Source organism: Pseudorca crassidens, chromosome 6 (assembly GCF_039906515.1).
Source record: "Pseudorca crassidens isolate mPseCra1 chromosome 6, mPseCra1.hap1, whole genome shotgun sequence".
Classification (NCBI taxonomy): Eukaryota; Metazoa; Chordata; class Mammalia; order Artiodactyla; family Delphinidae; genus Pseudorca; species Pseudorca crassidens.
The window spans coordinates 52,726,637-52,745,908 of record NC_090301.1 but is presented as its reverse complement, the minus strand read 5'-3'; the positions used below and the strand labels follow the sequence as shown (position 1 = coordinate 52,745,908).

Sequence of the window (19,272 nt, the reverse complement as noted above, 5' to 3'; positions counted from 1 at the left end):
TTTGAGACTTGCAAAAAGGCCATCAAAGTGTCATGAGCAAGGAGAAAAATGACAGGAAATGGGAGTGAGAATTTATCTTGAGCCCGATAAGGTAGGATCTAATAGGCTGCAATAAAGATTTAGGATTTAATTCTGAGTGTTGGAAGACTACCACATGGTGTGCAGGAGCTGGGTGATGTGACATAATTTCCATTTAAGAATATTTACTCTGGCTACTGTGGGAAGAACTGGCTGTCGAGTTACCAGAGCAGAAGCCGAAGACTTCTTGGGGCACCAGGTGATGAATCCAGGAGAGAGACAGAGATGGCTTGGATTAGGTTGGGGCAGGATATTATTCAAATGTAATTCTATCGGGATTCATTTGATGGACTGGAAGAAAAGTTATGAGAAATAAGGAAGAATCAAGTGTGACACCAGATTTTTGACCTGGGATGCTTTATGGCAGTAACTGCTATGATAAGAACCTGTAGAGAAAAACATGTTTGGCAAGGGGTAGGGGTGAGAATCAAGGGCTCAGTTTTGGATTTGCAAGGATTGAAGTGCCCATTAGACATCCTAGAACAAAGTATGACTATTCAGAGGAAAGGTTCATTCTGGAAATAGAAGTCTGGGCATCATCAGCATATAGAATGTGTTGACGGGCTGTTGGGGTGGATAGGGTCATCTAAGAGTAAGGGGTGCTATAGCATTTCAGGGTTGGGGAGATGCAGCTACAGCTGAGAAGACTGAGAAGTAGCAACCACATGGGTAAGAAAAAAATTAGGAGAATATGGTGTACCAAATTCCAAGTTAAAAAAAAAAGGATTTAAAAGATGAGGGGGTGATGAGCTGTATCAAATGATGCTGCAAGTTTGAGCTAAGAGGGTGATGGGAGAGCAGAAAGGAGTGAGGGTAGAGAGATGAAACTAGGGCTAACTGATCAATAGTATAGCATGCTTTTATGATGATGTCAGTGATACAGAAATGAGGAGGAAATGATGATGTGATGAGGGAGAAGAGAAAGGAGATGATTGCCTGAGAAAAGTCTTTGACTAGGCAGAGATGGGGGCCCAGTGTGTGAGAAAGGTTGGTCCATGTAGAACATGGACAGTGAATCCATTGAGTCAGTGTTGAGGCAAAGCATACAGGGTTACAGGTGCTGGTGGGTTGGAAGATTTTCGGTGGTCGAGGATGAAGAAGGGCTCTTCTGATTCTTTCATGTTTTAAATGGAACAAGAAGGTCATCAGCTCTGAGAAAACACTTTATATTTGTGTCTCCCTCAGCAGACTTTTTGTCAAAGTTAGGCATCATATTCGCTGTCTTTATATCATTAGCATCTGACCCGGTACCCGGCACACATTAAATACCTCATGAATGATTGTAAAATGCAAATGCATTAATGTTTAAAAACTACTTTTGGCTTCCTCTTTACATAATAGGTGATTTAAACATATTTATGTTTATTTTATTGGAGTAGAGTTAAAGATAGTGTTTATAGAAGGCTGATTTTGAATATCTTAAAGCCAGACTCTCATGTGCTGACATTTGTTTTGTTTTAGAAGTTGAGGGTGAATGATTGAGGCCAGTTAGAGAGACTATATATAGGCAAAACATCCAATGAAATATGTCCAAATAGCCAGAATTTTCCACTTTTCCACTAAGATCAATGTCTGAGTGGCTGATAACATTGGCAATGATAGTCCTAAGTTGTAAAAATATATTTTAACTCTTTTCCAGGTGAAAGATGACACGGCGTGTGAAAAGTTCGCCTGTTTTGAAAGGAATCTCAAGAAAGAGTGAGTAGCAAGTCAAACATTGTACACGTTTTTCTACGTTGACTTTGAGATTCTCTAACAAATGTTTCTTAACCTCAACGCTTGACATTTTAGTATGGATAATTTTTTGGTGTAGGGATGGAAGGGGAAGGTAAGGAGCTGTTCTGGGCATTGTAGGATATTTATATGTTTGGCATCTGTCCACAAATGGCAGTGGCACCCCTCTCTCAAGTGTGACAACTATCAATGTCTCTAGACATTGCCAAATGTTCCCTGCACTCAGGGTGGGGATGAGGGAGAAAATTGCCCTGGTTTGAGAACGACTACTGAAACAACGCAAACAAAAAAAGTCTCCCGAGGCTTTTGGATGATTTATTCTAGAAACAGTTTATTCTTCTGAGGACAGTTTTGTTGGAGTTTTTATCTAATGAGGGCATGGCTGTGAAGGTATAATCACAGGGATGGCAATTGAGACGATTAATTCCCATTTCACATTCACAGAATACCTTCATCCTGGATACGTTAGAAAACATTCAAAGCTAAATACTCGTCAGTGAGAATGTAGCCAAAGCTGTCATGTGGAAGAGGAACTCAATTGCCAGGAGTATATTTCCAGAAGGCAGACCTATGACCAGTGGTGCTAATTATAGCGAGACATAGTTTGATTTGTGATAAAGATCATGGTTCTGATGATTAGCAGTGTCTAAAAATGGAACAAGTGGCCCCAGAGTTCCCTTTCAATTGTCAGTCAAGCCAGAATCACATGGTAGCATTTTAGGAATATCACAGAGGGAGAGAATATCACAAAGCATTGGTTGGATTTGAGATTCCATTCAATCCTGTGAGTCCAGAAAGAACAGGAGGGTCATGGGAACACTCAAAATGAAGTTGCATCAGGCAAAAGAAGCAAAGAATAAAAGGCAAGGGAGCAGTAATAGGAAACAGCAAAGTTAAATTGGCGTTCTAATGAGTAAAGCATTCATCTTCAGTAAGGATAACTCTGGGAGGAGGGAAGAGAGGATTCAAATGTATGAGTGTCCTTAGTTTGAAATTCTCTGTGACTCTGGCCTTGTAACTTGAGGCAATTCCTGGAACTGTTTTGATGGTGGCTAAGGACCCTTCGTTCAATCCATCCCTACTTCTTGATGGCAGCCTTTACCACTTTTCAGGAGTTAGTGCCGTGGTTATAACAATTCGCTGGGATGCTTGTCAGCCACACGTATTTGTGAGACCCACGCGCAGAGTTTCCATTTCCTTAAGTCTCTTCGTGAGCTGGTGATTCTACATTTTAAACAAGCACCCTTAGGAATTCCACTACAGGTGGACCTAGGATCACCCTTTGGGCAACCTTGTTTTGGAGGGTATAGTTCAGTTTGTTGTCTGGCTCCTACCTGAATCCTGTGAATCTTTGTAGGTTTTCCAGGAAAGATATTTCAAGGAGAATAGCAGTTAAGACTACCCACAGTAAGCGTTGAGCCTCTAATCTAAACTTCACTACTGGTATCCCCTTCCCAGATTTGACGTTAAACTCAAGGAGTATGGTGATGTTTTTCTGGAAATGTGAGGTGCTTTTTTGAGGGGAGGGGTGTTCAGGGGAGATTGTTTATTTTTTGGTAATAAAAAAATTCTCTCTGATAGTTCCTCCCTCCCAAGTGACTGTAAATTCCCAAGCTCAAAAAAACCTGATAGTCCTAAAAGAAAATGTTTACAAATTCTTAACATAAGTCAGTGCCATTACTAATAGTCCCATTCAAGCACTAATGACACAGCATCTCCTCAGCTGGGTTACTCATTCACAGAGTAACTCATTTGAAAGAAACTCCTCGTAAAGCCACTGGAGTGTCAACCAAACCAGAGTGATTAGAGATGTATGTCACTGTTTAACCACTTAGACTAACACCAGCATGCCTCCCCTTTCATATTCCTGGATGGAACAGGTTCTTACATTGGATGTGTTTGGCTGTGTCCAGGTGTTATCAGAAAACCAGTGCTCAATGGAGAAGGCATCTCTGGGTATAACTGCTTCTGTGGTTTCACTTACTGATCCTGAACTCTGATTCTTGTCATCTTATTCCCATCTCTTTCATCTGATACTCCCTGCAGCTCCATTAAATTTCAACTCTGTCATCCTATTTTCCTGGTTAAACTTCCTTTTCTTTTGTATCTGTTTGACCTCACATCCTAATCCTTGTTCAAGCTCGAAGAAGTATAATTTGATTATCACTAATCTACACTTGACATTATTCTCCTGCGATACACATAGAAAAGGCGGATGAAGTCGATATTTGTTCCTTGGTTTCATACATCATTGATTCAGAGGCAGACTTACTATGAGGCTAATTGAGCTTAAGCTTCAGACTCCTCATTTGCTTGGGCCGCTTCCAAGGACCAGAGATGACCTTAGCAGTGTGTTCGTATGGCGTATGGTTTTAAAATATTTGCAAAGAAAGGTATTTTGACTACTCCCCATGAAGAATGCTCTCCTTCCACTAGGATCCTAATTCTATCCCCTCCTTTATGACAGTGTTTGTGTGGCTACAGGAATTTTGGAGATGTAGGTAAGGAAAGTAGAGTCAGGGATACATTTAGTTTGGGTAGACGTATTTCTGTTGTTTGTAGTTTATGAGATATATTTAAGAGATATGCTGTCACATCTGTGAATCAAAGTAAGACTTGCTTCTGTAAGTTGCCGACGGTGCCAACTCACCTGGTGTCATGTCAGAAGTGTGTAGGGCTGGAGGTTGTATCTCAGTGTGAACAGGTCCCACAGAACCCATCAAGGGATATATGTGGGCAGACAAGGGAAACAAGGGTGGAAGTGTACAGAGCCAGAAGTTATCTGTGGTAAATCCTTCCAAAAAGCTGATGTGTGAAATTGTAAGCACAGGACACAGTTCTTACTGACATCGGGTCTAAACAGAAGTTCTCTCCTGTCAGAAATGTTCTCAATAATGTATACCCATAATTACAAATGTACTATGCATATAATATTTTAAAGAGACCATGAAATTTATTAGAATTCCTAGTATGAAAGCACAAACCTGAAGTAGCAAAAGGAGTACATCTACGTGTGAAGAACCATGTTTTATACATTTCAATTATCAATAGTAAAAAATAGTTTTCAATCAACTATATTCGAGAAAAGCCTAAATTGTCATTATGCTTTCTCTACGGAAAATGGTGTCACAAAATTATGGTTACGTGACAAGGTAATGAAAGTATGAGCCAAAAATTTTACAAAAGAAGTTGAGATGTGTGTCAGGCATTTATTAAATTTTTATTATTTTCCTGGAATTTGTATGTTTGAGCCATTCAGCAGCCTTTTAAAATTTGTGATTTCTTTCCTCATTCTAAGTGCATGTTCATTGTTTCCAAAGTATATACTTATGACTTATATTTTTTTCTAAAAAAGGTCTCTAAACTATAGGCTTTAGGTCAGATAAAACCTGGGTATGTCCTTTGGATACATTTTCTAACAGTTTTCTGACTTAGTTTCTTGTGAAGGAAAACTGCCTGCTGGCCCCTGAATAGTCATGTGCTGCTGGTAAACAGTAGCCAGGTCCTAGAGAAGATCTGGATGCTTCAGGCATTTTCTAAAAACAGCCACTCCTGACAGCCTTCTCCAGCGTTCCACCAAACTGGGATTTGAGTGCTATAGGAAATGATGGAATCTTTAGTAATAATAGTACAAGAGCTTTCATTTATATGCGCCTTTACAGTTGATGGAAATTTTCATTTACTTTGCTTCACTAGATATTCAAAACAGCTCTGCAGAATATCACAAACTCAGTAATGTAGGGAGCCCTCCTAGAATCCTAGTTCCTAGCCTAAAGCGGTTATTCCCACCACATAAGGGCACAGTGAAAGTTTGAACAAATCTGCCAGTTTGAGTGGCAAAATGTTAAGTCATTTCCAAATGATTCCAGACATACTTCTCAGTGTGTACTTCTATGGCACACAAATAAATTTTTGTGAACCCTTCACTCATATACTGTCTCTAATTATAATTGAATCTGTTGATAGTTTTTAGGCAAAATCAAGATTGCATGATTCTGCCTTACAGAACTGAGAGGTACGAAAATGCATGGAAAGGTGTACTTCAAAGGGATACGATGTTGTATAATATTTTATAACATTAGATTATCTTTCCTGTTGAATCTGTCACTTCCATGTGAGAATGACTATGATGATGAAAGCAAGATGGAGGTGAAAACAGGACCAAGAAATTCAGAGTTGATGTGAAACTCCTTAGTAAACCATGCCCCCTATCAATGCGTCCGTCTTTAATATCCTGCTACCTTCCCAACCTCATAGTAATTCTGCAGCCCTTTGACTCCTTTTGGTCATGAAGGTTTTGCACAACATCACCACCTGACATCAGCCACCTCATCATTCTCTCCACATTTGTGTTGTTTCCCTGCTCCCCGGGGAGCTATCCCTTGGTGCTCTGTTTTTGTACACATGGAGGTAGCTGGTGGTATTTATGTTTGCATGTTTTTATCACTTTTACTTCCTTAGCATGAAATCTCAAGGAAGTCATGTACCCCTTAAGAATAATTGACTTTCTTTTTCTTTGGTGAAATTGTACAGTGTCTATGTTGTTAAGGGGCTTTAATCCACCTTGCCACTAACAAAGCTAAGTAAGATGGCAGGTGCACCTGACAGGTGAAGTCACAGAAGAAGGAGGGAGAAAGAGAGCATTAGGGCAGTGGTATATATAATGTGGCAAAGAAAAGAGAGAGAAAATGCATAGTCAACATGGTAACATCGTACAAATAAAAAGTTGCCCTTTAGGATCTCAGAGCTGCAAGATTCCCGGAAAATTGTCATCCTCTTTCTCCCTGCCCCTCCCTTTCCTGTCATGGCATTAAATCTCTGTAAGGAGATCTACAAATGGCCTTTTCACCTCCATACCCAATACAATGACTTGTGTACTCTGTTGAGGTCTTAACCTGGCCTCCAAGTACTTTCCTATCTCTTTCCCCTATTCTACATACTTCTTTCAGTTTAACTTTCCAAAATTACTTCTGTGTTCAGTCTGTTCCCCTGCAGAAAATGGCTCCCCATTGACTGTACCGCCTTAGTGTTTTTACACTTGGCAGGAGTGCAAAGATCTCAGTGATGCAGTGCCACCACTTTTCTTGCTCAATCTCTTTAATTTTAGTATATCTTCCAACTAAAGCTGGACTATTTCCTGTTCCTTGCAATTTTCTGCTCCCCAGGGTTTGCCCGTTCATCTGCCTGGAACACTTTCTCTGTGTCTACTTGGTAGGCAACCTCATCGTTCAGGTATCATCTTTTTTTTTTTTTTTTTTTGCGGTACCCGGGCCTCTCACTGTTGGGGCCTCTCCCGCTGCGGAGCACAGGCTCCGGACGCGCAGGCTCAGTGGCCACAGCTCACGGGCCCAGCCGCTCTGTGGCATGTGGGATCTTCCCGGACCGGGGCACGAACCCCTGCATCGTCAGGCAGACTCTCAACCACTGCGCCACCAGGGAAGCCCCAGGTATCATCTTAAATGCTACTCCCTCTAAGAAAAATTTATCCTTTAAACTCAAATAACTGTCTGTTGCTCTCTCATGCCACTAGGCATAGTCTACCCAGCACTGGATATATCTGTGTACTGGCTTTATTTCTGTAAGAAGACTGTAAATTCTGTAAGACTTGGGAGTGTTGTAATAGTTTTTAACGTGCCTATTGTTTATAGACTATCATGTGCATATTAGGCACTCAATTAATATTATTTATTTCTTAAAGCTGATTATGAAACATGAACCAAGTGACTAGGGCAACTCAAAGAAAAAGAGGCAGCTCTGGCAGTTGTTGTTATATTAAAAATATATATATGAGACATATATAAACAATCAGAAAGATAAAACAGGAAGAACGAAGGCTATCTGAAAATACTTTATCCCAGTTCATTTCATGCACATTTCTAAATGTCACTCCTTATATTGTGGTACTTCTGCAACTCTTTGCTTTCCTTCTTTGCCTTCCAAATCCATTTAGCACAGACTTCACCTTACAAACCTTTGAGAGGTCACAGGAAGGCACCTGACAGGATGAATCGCTGTAGGATCCATCCCTCCCCTGGACCACAGCCCCAAGTACTGAAGTAATCCTGCTGGATCTGATGTGATAATTTTTGCACTCAGTGGATATACTCCACAAAACGTCATTCATCTTGAACTGCAGTTCAGCATAACCTAAGGTCAGAAAGGACAGAGGCTGTGGAATGTTTTCCATGAGGGGCCAAAGCTGCATATTGAGCTGAACGATAAAGCAGCACTATGGCCTAGAAAAGCAAAAACTTCATATTGTGATTGGCTTCAACCTTCTTTTTTACATCCTTTATCAGATAGAGCAGACTTACCATGAATCTGAACAAGCTTGGCTGACATTTCAGGACATTGTTTGTACTACCCATATAAATGTGTACAGGCCAGAGCGATGCTGTGTTTGAAGTATGAAAATACAAAATTACAAACACTACCGCCCGCAAAGTTAGAGAAGCTTCAAGTGCCACAAAACATCGATCTGCTCCAGCATCTGTATCTTCTTCTCTGCAGCATCTATATCTTCTTCTGATATTGCTAATCCTTTGAATTTGCAGCAATTCAGTTGATAGAAAATAGTTAGGAACCTTAAGTCTTTACTTTTATTGGGAAAAAGTCCCCATGGGCTTTCCCTTCTATGCCTTTTATTCCTCATTTATCAGGGCAAAAACAGAACAGAAATAATGGACATATAAAATGGCAGTTTTCGTAAAGTGGCAATTAGACAATATCTGTTTTCATTTTGATCAGGGACAAAGCAGTAATTTGTATCCAAAATTAGGGAAATCACTTCAATGTTATTATACTAAATCTAACATGAGAATAGTATACATAGCAGACCAAGGACCATAGGAAGGAGGACAGACAAGGACAAAATAGAAATGCTATTATAAGTAGTGATTAAGAGAAAACATATGCAATATATTTGATCAAAGGCTGATTTCCCTAATGGCTAGGAGCCAGTTCTCCGTGGGTCTTTTGCATTTCTGTACATCTTATGAATGAGACATTAACTGCCCTTTGTTCAGGACTAATCTTTTCAAAGGTGTATGTCTAGCAGATAGCCTAAGAAGATACAGATAGTGTCTCCCTCCAGAGCAAAGGGCAGACATGCTTATGGCCTGGGTCTCTTTCTTGTAGCACAACCCACTGACTGTGCAGGCATCATCTGGGCACCTCTGAGGGACTGGGAGGCAGGAGAACTGACACAAATATGGTGACACTCACGAGGCCTCCTGTGATATTAGAAATAGTGCCCTTTGTCTCTGGCCGAGGCATCTTGTGTCTTCTGCCAGCATCCACAAAACTACAGCAGATTAATCTTTCCCTTGCAAGTAGGGTAAAACCTCAGATCTTCAGAGCCCTTAGCAGTATTATACCACGAGTTTATACAACTTAATAAAAGCACAGCCAGATAGAAAAATGGACAACTAATATAATGATATTTAGTAGAAAATAGTAAAATGTAACTATAATATCTTTACATCTTGATTAATCAGGAAATATAAAATAATATTGAAATCATTTTTTTACCATCAGATTGTCAAAAACCAAAAATAGTAATAAGTTGGATATAGAGAAGACATGCAGAAACACACTCACATGCATTGCTGGTGGATGTAAAATGTAATGAAACAGTTTAGAAAAAGTTGTGCTTGTTTATACCTATTTGGCCAGCCATTTACTTTTGGAATCTATCAGTGGGAATAAAGTCTCCAATGTATCTGTGTATGTGTGTTTGTGTGTGTGTGTGTGTATGTATACAAACACATATATATATAATCACACATATGTACATGTGTGTCTGTTACTGTATATATATCTCGTGTACACATTATAGAGACTCTTTATAGTAGCATTTTTTGTGAGAGCAAAACCTGGAAACAATCTGGATGCCCTCTAACAGAGGAATGTTCAGATGCAGATGGTTTATTCTACTATGAAATGGGATGAAGTTATGAGAAATAATACGTTGATCAGTGTGTGCTAACTTGAAAGGATGTGTGTGAGATAGTAAGTAAAAAAAAGAATTACAGATGTAATATAAAAAGTGACCCCATTCTTATTTTAAAAAAAGAACCATAATATATATATAATTACCTTATTGTGAGCTGCCACAATAAGCAAGTAAGGTTTGAATGTATTATTTAACCCCAAAGTGACTGCAAATTGGCTTTCCATGCTATCTGCGAAACTAACAGCTTAATCAGCATCTCAATGTCAGTAGCAGCTTGGTCCACATTAGAGTTTAGCTTTGGAATCAGACAGACCAGAGTTCCCATCTTGTTTGGATAGCTAACCAGCTGAGTGAACTTGAGCAAGTCATTTGGTCTTTCTTAGACTCAGTTCCTTATCTGTAAAAATGGAACCAACAATAGTACTTATCTCACACATTTGTAAAAAGTAATTTTCACAAAGTATCAATATATAATGTACTAGCGCAGTTCTGTCAGAGTCAATAATGGTGTTGACGATGAAACTGAACACCTACTGAGCATTTACTATGTGATCGGGCTCAGTACATGATAGCTGGTTTTTTTTCCCTTTTTTAAATAGTATTTTGCTCACCTAGCTGTCTGTAAAGGTATCTTAGATTTTTATATTATTTCCCTACACAATGCAGTCAAATAGCAATGGAATCAGGACGTTGGGGTGCCCATAAAGCAGTATTTACATAGTTAGTGTTGCCTACCTTCAGTGAAGGATATTAGAACTGCAGCCAGTAGATGACTTAACGTGTGAGGAAAACCTCTAGCAATGCAGCTAGGGGACGATTAGCATGTTTACAATTCACCAACTATCACAGTGGTTATATTTTACAAATGAAGAAAAATCATCCCACACCTTCCTTAGGTAAAAACTACAGTTTCATGTCAAATTGAATGCAACAAAGCCCTAAAAAATTTTTTTAAAGGCAGTCAGCCAAGTCTTTATTGCAAGAACAACAGAGAAATGAACCAGCTGAGCTACTTACCGTCTGCTTAAATTTCTCAACTATTGATCCTTGCAGCAGAGGGACTATTTATAGGTCCTATATCCCCTTTAAATCCTTACCTCATAGGGATCAAGCCAGATTGGGAAAAGCCCCATTTTGTTCAGGATTGTATAGTCTGCCCGCAGAACACAGTTTTGAATTAATCAGGAGTCTGATTATACTCCCTGCAACTATTCAAGTATTAATGGTTTCCCTGTCAGCATTTAACGAGCATTTCCTTTGGATTGATAGTCTCCACTGCTTTGTTCATTTACTCAACAGTTTTTGATCACCAGTTAGGGTAAGATGTAGGTATTGTTTCCGAGGCCATTGGGATGACAGCTAGAGAGGACAATGGAACAATTAATGTGACTTAAAATTCGAGCTTGGGAAGTTGGCAGGCTAAAATATGAACGTGAAGCTGCCCCTGGAAGCCATGTGTCTCAGCAAGCTGAAATTGCTGTAGAAACCAATTGAAATCCTGGAGAACAGGGACAATGCCATAGGCACTCTTTCTGTACTTTTGGTACCCAGAGCAGTGCTGGGCTCCTAGCCCCAGGGGAGTAAAAGGAAAGAGGAAAATGCTCGACCAAAATGTAGCAGAGTAAGACGTTAATTGAAACATCCCTTTAATGGTGGAAAAAAGCTGTAGATTCATTTAAGTGCCAGAGCTTCCATTAAACCTTTTCTAAAAATCAACACATAATTTGTTGCATTATTTCATCTGAGATAGAATGTCACAGTCTGGAGATGGAATTAGTGCAAGTGTCCTTTCTGCTTTATTCACAAGCCTTCTCAATCCCTCATCAAGTGACAACTTCAATAGCTATTGAAAGAAAAGGTGCGTGTGCACAGAACTAGACCGTTTCTTACAAGGAGCTAAGAAGGTCAGCAGGGATTTCAAGGTTAGATGTGCCTTCTCCCATTTTCTTAGGACTCTGAGGTAAAAGATGGTTTATAAAATATATCAATTCTCAAAAAAGTGCTTGGCTTTGGGAGTATACCACCTAAGCATTCTAGGGGAAAATACTATAATTACTAAGCCCAGCTTTTAGTCACTTTTTTAGGTTTTCAAATACAATAAAATAAAATTTCAAAGCTTTTAATTTCAAGATAAGTGGTTTAATTAGTTTATTTTTCAGTACATGAGGCTTTATAAGATGTCTGGGGAACCTAGAAATTTTGAGTGCCCTGGTCCAGATGGAAATACAGGCAGAGGAAGAACCAGTGGGCAGAGAAATCGGGAAATGAAACACCATCACGTGGCAGTTCAGACCCCAGACTCAAGAGCGAGGTGACGCTTACTATATATCTGCTCTTAGGCAAATTCCCTAGCCTCTCTGTGCCTCGATTTGCTCATTTATAAAATGTGGATAATAGTAGTATATTTCTCTTAGGGTTGTTTTGAGGATTAAATTATTTAATTAACCAATGTAAAGCTCTTAAAAGTGTCCCTCATACATATTAAACACATCTTAGCAATTATTGGAAGACAGAAAAATGTTGGAAATAAAGACAAATATCAAAATGGCCATTTCTTGTTAAATGTGATGAATTGTGTTGCCGCTAAACTCACAGATACAGGAGACAGGACTCTTGTAGCTCTTCCATTCAGTAAGTCAGGAAGGCCCTAGATCGATAACTGCTAGTGCAGATTTGGGAACTTCAGGGGAAGGTACAGGATGCAGAAATCACAGTCATCTCCAGGGCATGGATGTTCCAGTTCAGCAGGCAGTCGTGGGAAATGCTTGGCCACTCCCAAGAGTCACTGGGCCAGCAGCAGCTGTGGGCTCACTTGGGGAAGGAATGGAGCAGTAGGTAACCATTGTTTTATGGCAGTCACTTACCATCTCCCCTTTACAGTTGTGTTTCCAATATTACAAAGAATAACACTGTCTTTTTCTTCAATAGATAATGAGTTTGGTCAATGTCTGCCAGAGTGAATGTTGAACCGAGCGTACCCTATGAGTTGGCAGAGAGTAAGCTGATGTTTCCACTTCAGAGGCACAGGTAGCAGCCCCAAAGGGAAGTCAAGTATTTGCTTGTACTTGATCTTGTGAGGAAAGCTCAGAGGGGACAGTTTCAAACAGTGACAGCGCTAAAGGGCAGCATGGTGCTTTGATAAAGCACGTGAGATACAGCTATCTGGTAGCTGTGATGGTTGTCATTTTACTTTGTCCTTTACTTTGTCTGGAGAGTTTTAATCCCCCCCAAACATTTCTCTCTCAACCACACCCTCAATTGTAGTTCCTGAGAGGGCCAGGAACAAAGTTGGAAATCACTAAACTCAGTGCCAAGGTTGCAGGTGAGGTTTCTAGGTCACAGGGAATCTTTAGTATGTGAATGCAGTCCTTGTGTATATAGCTTGGAATATTTGTTATGTTTTAGTATCAAAACAAATGTGAGTCCTTTCCCAATATCTATTCTCTCTTCTAAATCATTTGCAAAAGGGATTGAGAAAAGCAAAATAATTATAGATTATTTTATTACCATAAAAGGGCAGTGACTTGGATATACAGGGAAGGTAAGCATTTTCCTAAAATTTTCACATGAAACTTTTGCTCTAAGTAATTATTCGTTAGTGGTTAATGTTTTAAAAATGTGCCTGTTCTCAACTGCTGAATTGCTATTAATTCTGGTAGAGTAGACTATGCCATCAGTGCAAACTAATATTTCCACTTAAGAGTTATTTTCTTAAATAGTATTTATGGCAGACATCCACTAAACAAACCAGAGGCCTTGCATTTGCCATAATTTTGCAAAAAAAAAAAAGTTGTGCTATACATAATTATTTTTTTCTTCATCAGAAAGTTTAGTATTAAAATTTTGCGCATGTTCCAGAATCTGTTTATGTCTAAGCAATTCTATGAAATGATTGATCTGTTTGATTAATATAAAACTGTGACTCTATTGGTAACTTGAAATATCTACGCAGTGTATATATCTATGTCAGAAGTACTTAAAAATGGGAAAAAAATGTTTTATAGCAAATAGAAGGAACACTAAGAATATATTTGTTGTTAATATCGTTTTCAGAGCAGAAAATGAGGTAGTAGAGGGTACGGCTTGAGGCAATGGAAGCTTCAACCAGATGTTGGAAGAACCAGGTTCTTATTCCCAACTTAGAAACTTAACTGAAAACTTAACCATGTCTCTGAGCCTCATGAAGTTTCAGATTTTACCTATGTAAATGAGAATGCTACTATCTTATTCAGTCATCCCACCAAGTGTCTGTGAGGACTTAGCAGTACAATATATATGAAAGCACTCTATAAACATATGGTGCTATTGATCTAAGTATGGTCTTTTGGGGCCCTATTCTCTTCTTGATATCAATATTTAGGTTTTTCTTTTAAAATTTACTTTTTTATTACACAAGGAATATATGAATATATTATCATAGAAATCCAAGTATTACCATAATATACAGAGAAGAAAATGGAAGATTTTTGACTCAGCTGTCTCCAAATCTTCCTTTCTCTTTAGTGGTGTCACTATGAACAGTTTGAATTTCCTTTCAGAAATTTTCTAAACACACATACACACACACACACACACACACACACACACATACACACATATACATGTATATGACATACAATTTTATTTCACATAATTTGAATCAAAAGTTTATTTCTAACTCACAAATTTAGCTTATTAAAATAAAAGTTTTTTCCCCCAACATAAAATGTGACTTAATTAGCACTGCAGTCCTTTCATGTAGAAGATTGATTGTGATAGGTTAAAGGAGTACAGGAAAGGTGGAATGGGTTTGTAACTGCAACAAGGACAAGACCCATATACAAATGAATGTATTTCAGTTGTCATCGTCATGAAACCCCATTGTGTTAAGAAATGGGAAATAAGACTTCATGGCAGCCAATCTAAAATAATCTCTATGTGATGAATACCCCTGGCAGGTCTTCCAAAACTCGCGGATTCTCAGTGTGATCACATAGATTTCATTGGTCACAAACAGAGAAAAGCTCATGATTGTGCTGAAAACGATAACGGTGCTGCCAGCCCGGAAATCACAGCTTAGATTCCGCAGTAGCAGACTATCACACCTGCCACTTGATAGGTGTGCACTAAAATTTATGAAAAGCTTTTCTAGCCAAGCCATCGGGCTGCTGAAAAGAATGGTGGATGCCTTGAGCCTTGATGTTTATTACAGCTTTGCCAGCATATCTGTCTTGTAGAGTGTGATTTGAAAAACGATATGTCTAAGCATGATCTTAATAAGCTCATTTGTTCCGGGATCTCATTGTACTTGTGCTTGCTGATAGAGGGGGAGAGGGCCAACAATGTAAATAAGGGAGGCTTCCTCGGGAAATGGCTCTACTTATTTCAGTATGGAGACAGTCTGACATTGAACATTGCCAGTTGCCTGTACCTACGAGAGGAATTACAGTGCTGCTTTGAGATGTTTCAAACTGAGGCTGCAGTTCTTCAATAACCTTGATTTCACTCAATTTGGTCAGAAACACTGAAATTAAAGCATGTCATAAGTATTCTGGTAAAGATGCAAATGTATTAACATTAGCCAGGAAAAATGTGTCTTTAAATATATTTTAAAAGAAAATTTTGCATTTTTCTAATTAACCACCCATTTATAAAGATTCAAAATACTTTGTGTGTTTCCTTACTCATCATCGAAATACCCTTGGAAGCTAAAGATGGAGCCAGTATCATCCCCTACTGGTATATGATGAGCAAGAGGAAGATAAAATACTTAAAAACGGTTCTCCCAGCCTTATATCATTACCAGCCCACACATGTCTTGATTTTCAGTGTACTTTTCTCTGGATAAATATAAGCCTTAGTCCACACCACCTATATTTGAAGACATTTATTTTGATAAATGTGCTTGCCTATTAATATACAATACTCATTTAAGTGGGGATAATAGTACTTTAAAAAACATTATTATGTTATCAATAGAAACAATATTTCTTATCCATGGAAGACCCAATCTTGTTTTTCTTTCTCTTACTGCTAAAGAAGTATCTCATTTAATAAAAATATTATCTTCCTTTTTTCTACCTCTAATGTCTTTATTCCAGCCAATTAGCATATCCTTTCCTGCCCACCTTTGTGCCTCCCAATCTCAGTCATGTTGAGGACCAGCCTTCTTGGTGAAAATAAATAAACCAAGAACCTTCAAAAAGACTCAGTTAACAAAATTAGAGAAAGAACAATGTTACAATGACAGAAGTCTATTAAAAGACTGTAAGGAGGAAGAAAACTGTGTAAAGTTCTATGAAAATGAATTCTAAAGTCTCAATGAAATGAACTGGACCACTTTCTAGAGAATATTGATTACTACAATTAGGAAAAAGTAACAAACATAAACAGAGCTATTGGTGTGTCCATAGCCATGGAGGAAACTGAAAATTCCATCAGAGTTTCCAATTACCTTAAGAAAAATGGATCCAAAGCAGGATAGGTTTACCAGGATCCTTTCTTATTTTCCAAGGGACTATGATTTCCCATGATAAATTCTTCCAGTATATGGAAAATGATGGGATGCTACATGATTTATGTTAACCTGATAATAAAGCTTGATAAACATAGTACATTGAAAGAAAACCACCCATCAGTCTCCTGGAATATACATGAATAAGTGTGTGCAAAAGTTCGGAACAAAATACAAGTAAGTTGAATCCAACACAATTTTTTTTTTTTTTTTTGCGGTACGCGGGCCTCTCACTGCCGCGGCCCCTCCCACCGCGGAGCACAGGCTCCGGACCCGCAGCCCCAGCGGCCACTGCCCACGGGCCCAGCCGCTCCGCAGCACGTGGGATCCTCCCGGGCCAGAGCACGAACCTGGGTCCCCTGCATCGGCAGGCGGACTCCCAACCACTGCGCCACCAGGGAAGCCCCCAACATAGTATTTTTTTAAATGTATTTTTCCTTACAGGAATATACAGATGACTTACTACTAAGATATTAAGTAAGTTATATAAATTTAATCAAAAGAGGAAAACAATTTAATCTCACTTAAACACTAAAAAGCATGTGATAAATTTCAAAGTTCTTTTTTAAGCCTAGTTCAAACGCTGCCTCTTTCAAAAAGTCATCCTTGATTCCTTTGGCTGAAAGTAATCACTGCTTTGAACTCTCATATCTCTGCATTTATTTCTTGCACTTTTCACACTATATCTTATAGAAATTGTGTATATATTCCATGTGTTTGCTTCATTTTAATCGTCTACTGGTAGAGATTCTATTTGTTCTTATGTCTCATGTCTCATAGAACCCAAGTGAGAGTAGCTTCCTAATAAATGCTTGATGGATAAATAAATGTTTGAAATTGGGTACATCCTAATTAAAGTTATAAATGCCAGGATGTGTATAGATAAGAATAACAATAACTTGTTTAAGCATTTTCCTCTGGCATCATTTAATATTTGGGAACATCAGTATATACCAGAGGTCAGAATGTAGCCTTTCTAACTACTTTGTCCTTATGATAATTCTTCTCTGACAATACAAAAGGGTGATACATGTTATTACATGCTGGGGGTTATAGTAATATTTATCCTGGGAAGATTATTATTGCTTTTTCTTATTATTATTGCTTTTTTCTTCTTTTTCATGTTTGGGGAACAGTTGTAAATTGTCTAGGCAATATGATAATGCAACAAAGGAAATTAATTTCTGTAAATATTTGAAAATCATGGGGTCACAACAATTATATTAGGAAATTCTACAATAAATGGAAGTTCTTATTAAAATAAAAAGTACATTTCCTCTAAATAATTCAAAATGCTTTTGTCGAAGTTATATGATTTTAGTTACACGTGCACTCATTTTATTATGGGTCTTTAGTAGGGAATTACACCTTAAGGATAAAATCCAAAGTGACCCCATATTACATGGAATTTTCTCCGTAATGCTCATGAGAAATGTGGTCCCATAATGCTCTGATCTCCAAATTGTAAATTGTCAATATCTCTTCTACAGATTTAGTTTGTTTCTATGAAGCTATTTCATAGAGAGGCTGCATGATCGTAGTAGAAAAAGCACAGGATTTGGAACCAGATAAAGCTGGTGTCTTATTACTGCTCTGACATTTATGTGGCTGAGTGAACTTAGGCAAGTTACTGATTCAAAGCCTCAATTTGTTCATTCCCCACATAGGGACAAATACTTCATATTTACACTAAAGATTAAATTATATAATGATCATAAAAGCACCTAGCACATAACAGGTGCTTAGACAATGCTCTCTTCCCTTACATGAAAGATCATGGATCGTAGGGATTTCTGTGCCTTTGTTAAGTGTCCTAAGAAGCTCTTTCTTCTGAGCATCTAGAAGAAAAAACATAGATTTCAGGAGAGCAGGAGGAGTTCTGTTGTGTCTTAGTGAGTTAGCCAGTGTTTGGTACATAGAGATGTTCAATCAGTTGAAGAAAAGAATGCATGAAAATGTTTCTGAGGTTATTTTTTCACTTTATGACCACCAAAAGCTGATTTCTAAGAATCATGACATAAAATTGTTCATTGGCAATTGTAAATTATTAAAATTCCTCAGCACCTCTTTTTACATCCTTGCCCACACCCCTATAATTCCAAATAAAACCAAAATTTATCTATATTCTTTCCTCTTTGGACTTATTTATAAAGTTATATTATTTCATATTTGTTTTCTTCTACATTTATTCCTATTAATAGGCTAAATCCAGTAGGATATGAGCATAACAATGCTTGTCTAATCTTTTACTCCAGTTGCTGTCCCAACTGGACCATGCAGACTTTCCCTTTATCATCCCCTAAAGCTATCTCAGACAGATCCCATAACTCTTTAATCATTATTAAAAAGATATTTTTAGTTAAAACATGGCTAACCCAGTTTAAAAGCATCTACCTTATATTCAATTTCATTATCATCTCTTCCCCTCTTCCCAGGAATACCTGAACTTCATCCTGAAGTGGAAAGGAGGCACAGTCTACTCCTCCACTCATTTCCCCCCTCTCACTTCTGGATCCATATCTCTTTTGGGGTTGGAGTCTGGGAGGAGGGAATAAGAAAGGTGGAAAGGGACAGGTGTCTCTTTCATAGTTAGTGTTGTGGTCTTCTCTCTGATACTGCTGTACTTTTGGAGAATCCTAACTGGCCATTGATGTTCTCTTGCCAGCAGACACAAATGCTATCATTTTCATTGAAGGCATGGTTGAGTTCTTCAGGTGCCCTATGGGGACATCCTCATTACTGCCAAGATTTTTCCACTTCTGCTTTTTCATGTATACCCCAGCAGGGTACCCATAGCTGCTCGTTACTAGGGTTATTTTTCCAGCAGGTGGTCATCTTGGATAGGGGTCAGGCTAACTTTCATTGTATCTAATTGAGCCACAAACTTACCATGCCACATGATGGAACTGCAGGTTGCTACACTGTTGAACTCTTCTCTGCCCTGCTGTCTCTCTCTTCTTTTCTCACTAGTTCAGATAAATGCAGGAGAAGATCAGAAAATTTGCTGCTGCAG

The 19,272-nt window shown here is 38.5% G+C and overlaps 1 long non-coding RNA gene across 1 annotated transcript in view; it reads left to right on the top strand.

Moving 5' to 3' along the window:
• The window catches only part of LOC137226455 (uncharacterized), an 854,565-nt gene that overhangs the window by 354,785 nt on the left and 480,508 nt on the right, over positions 1 to 19,272 (top strand). The window contains exon 4 of the long non-coding RNA XR_010944357.1: positions 1,718 to 1,776. This is a non-coding gene — a long non-coding RNA (uncharacterized lncRNA). The remainder of the gene's footprint in view (positions 1 to 1,717; positions 1,777 to 19,272) is intronic.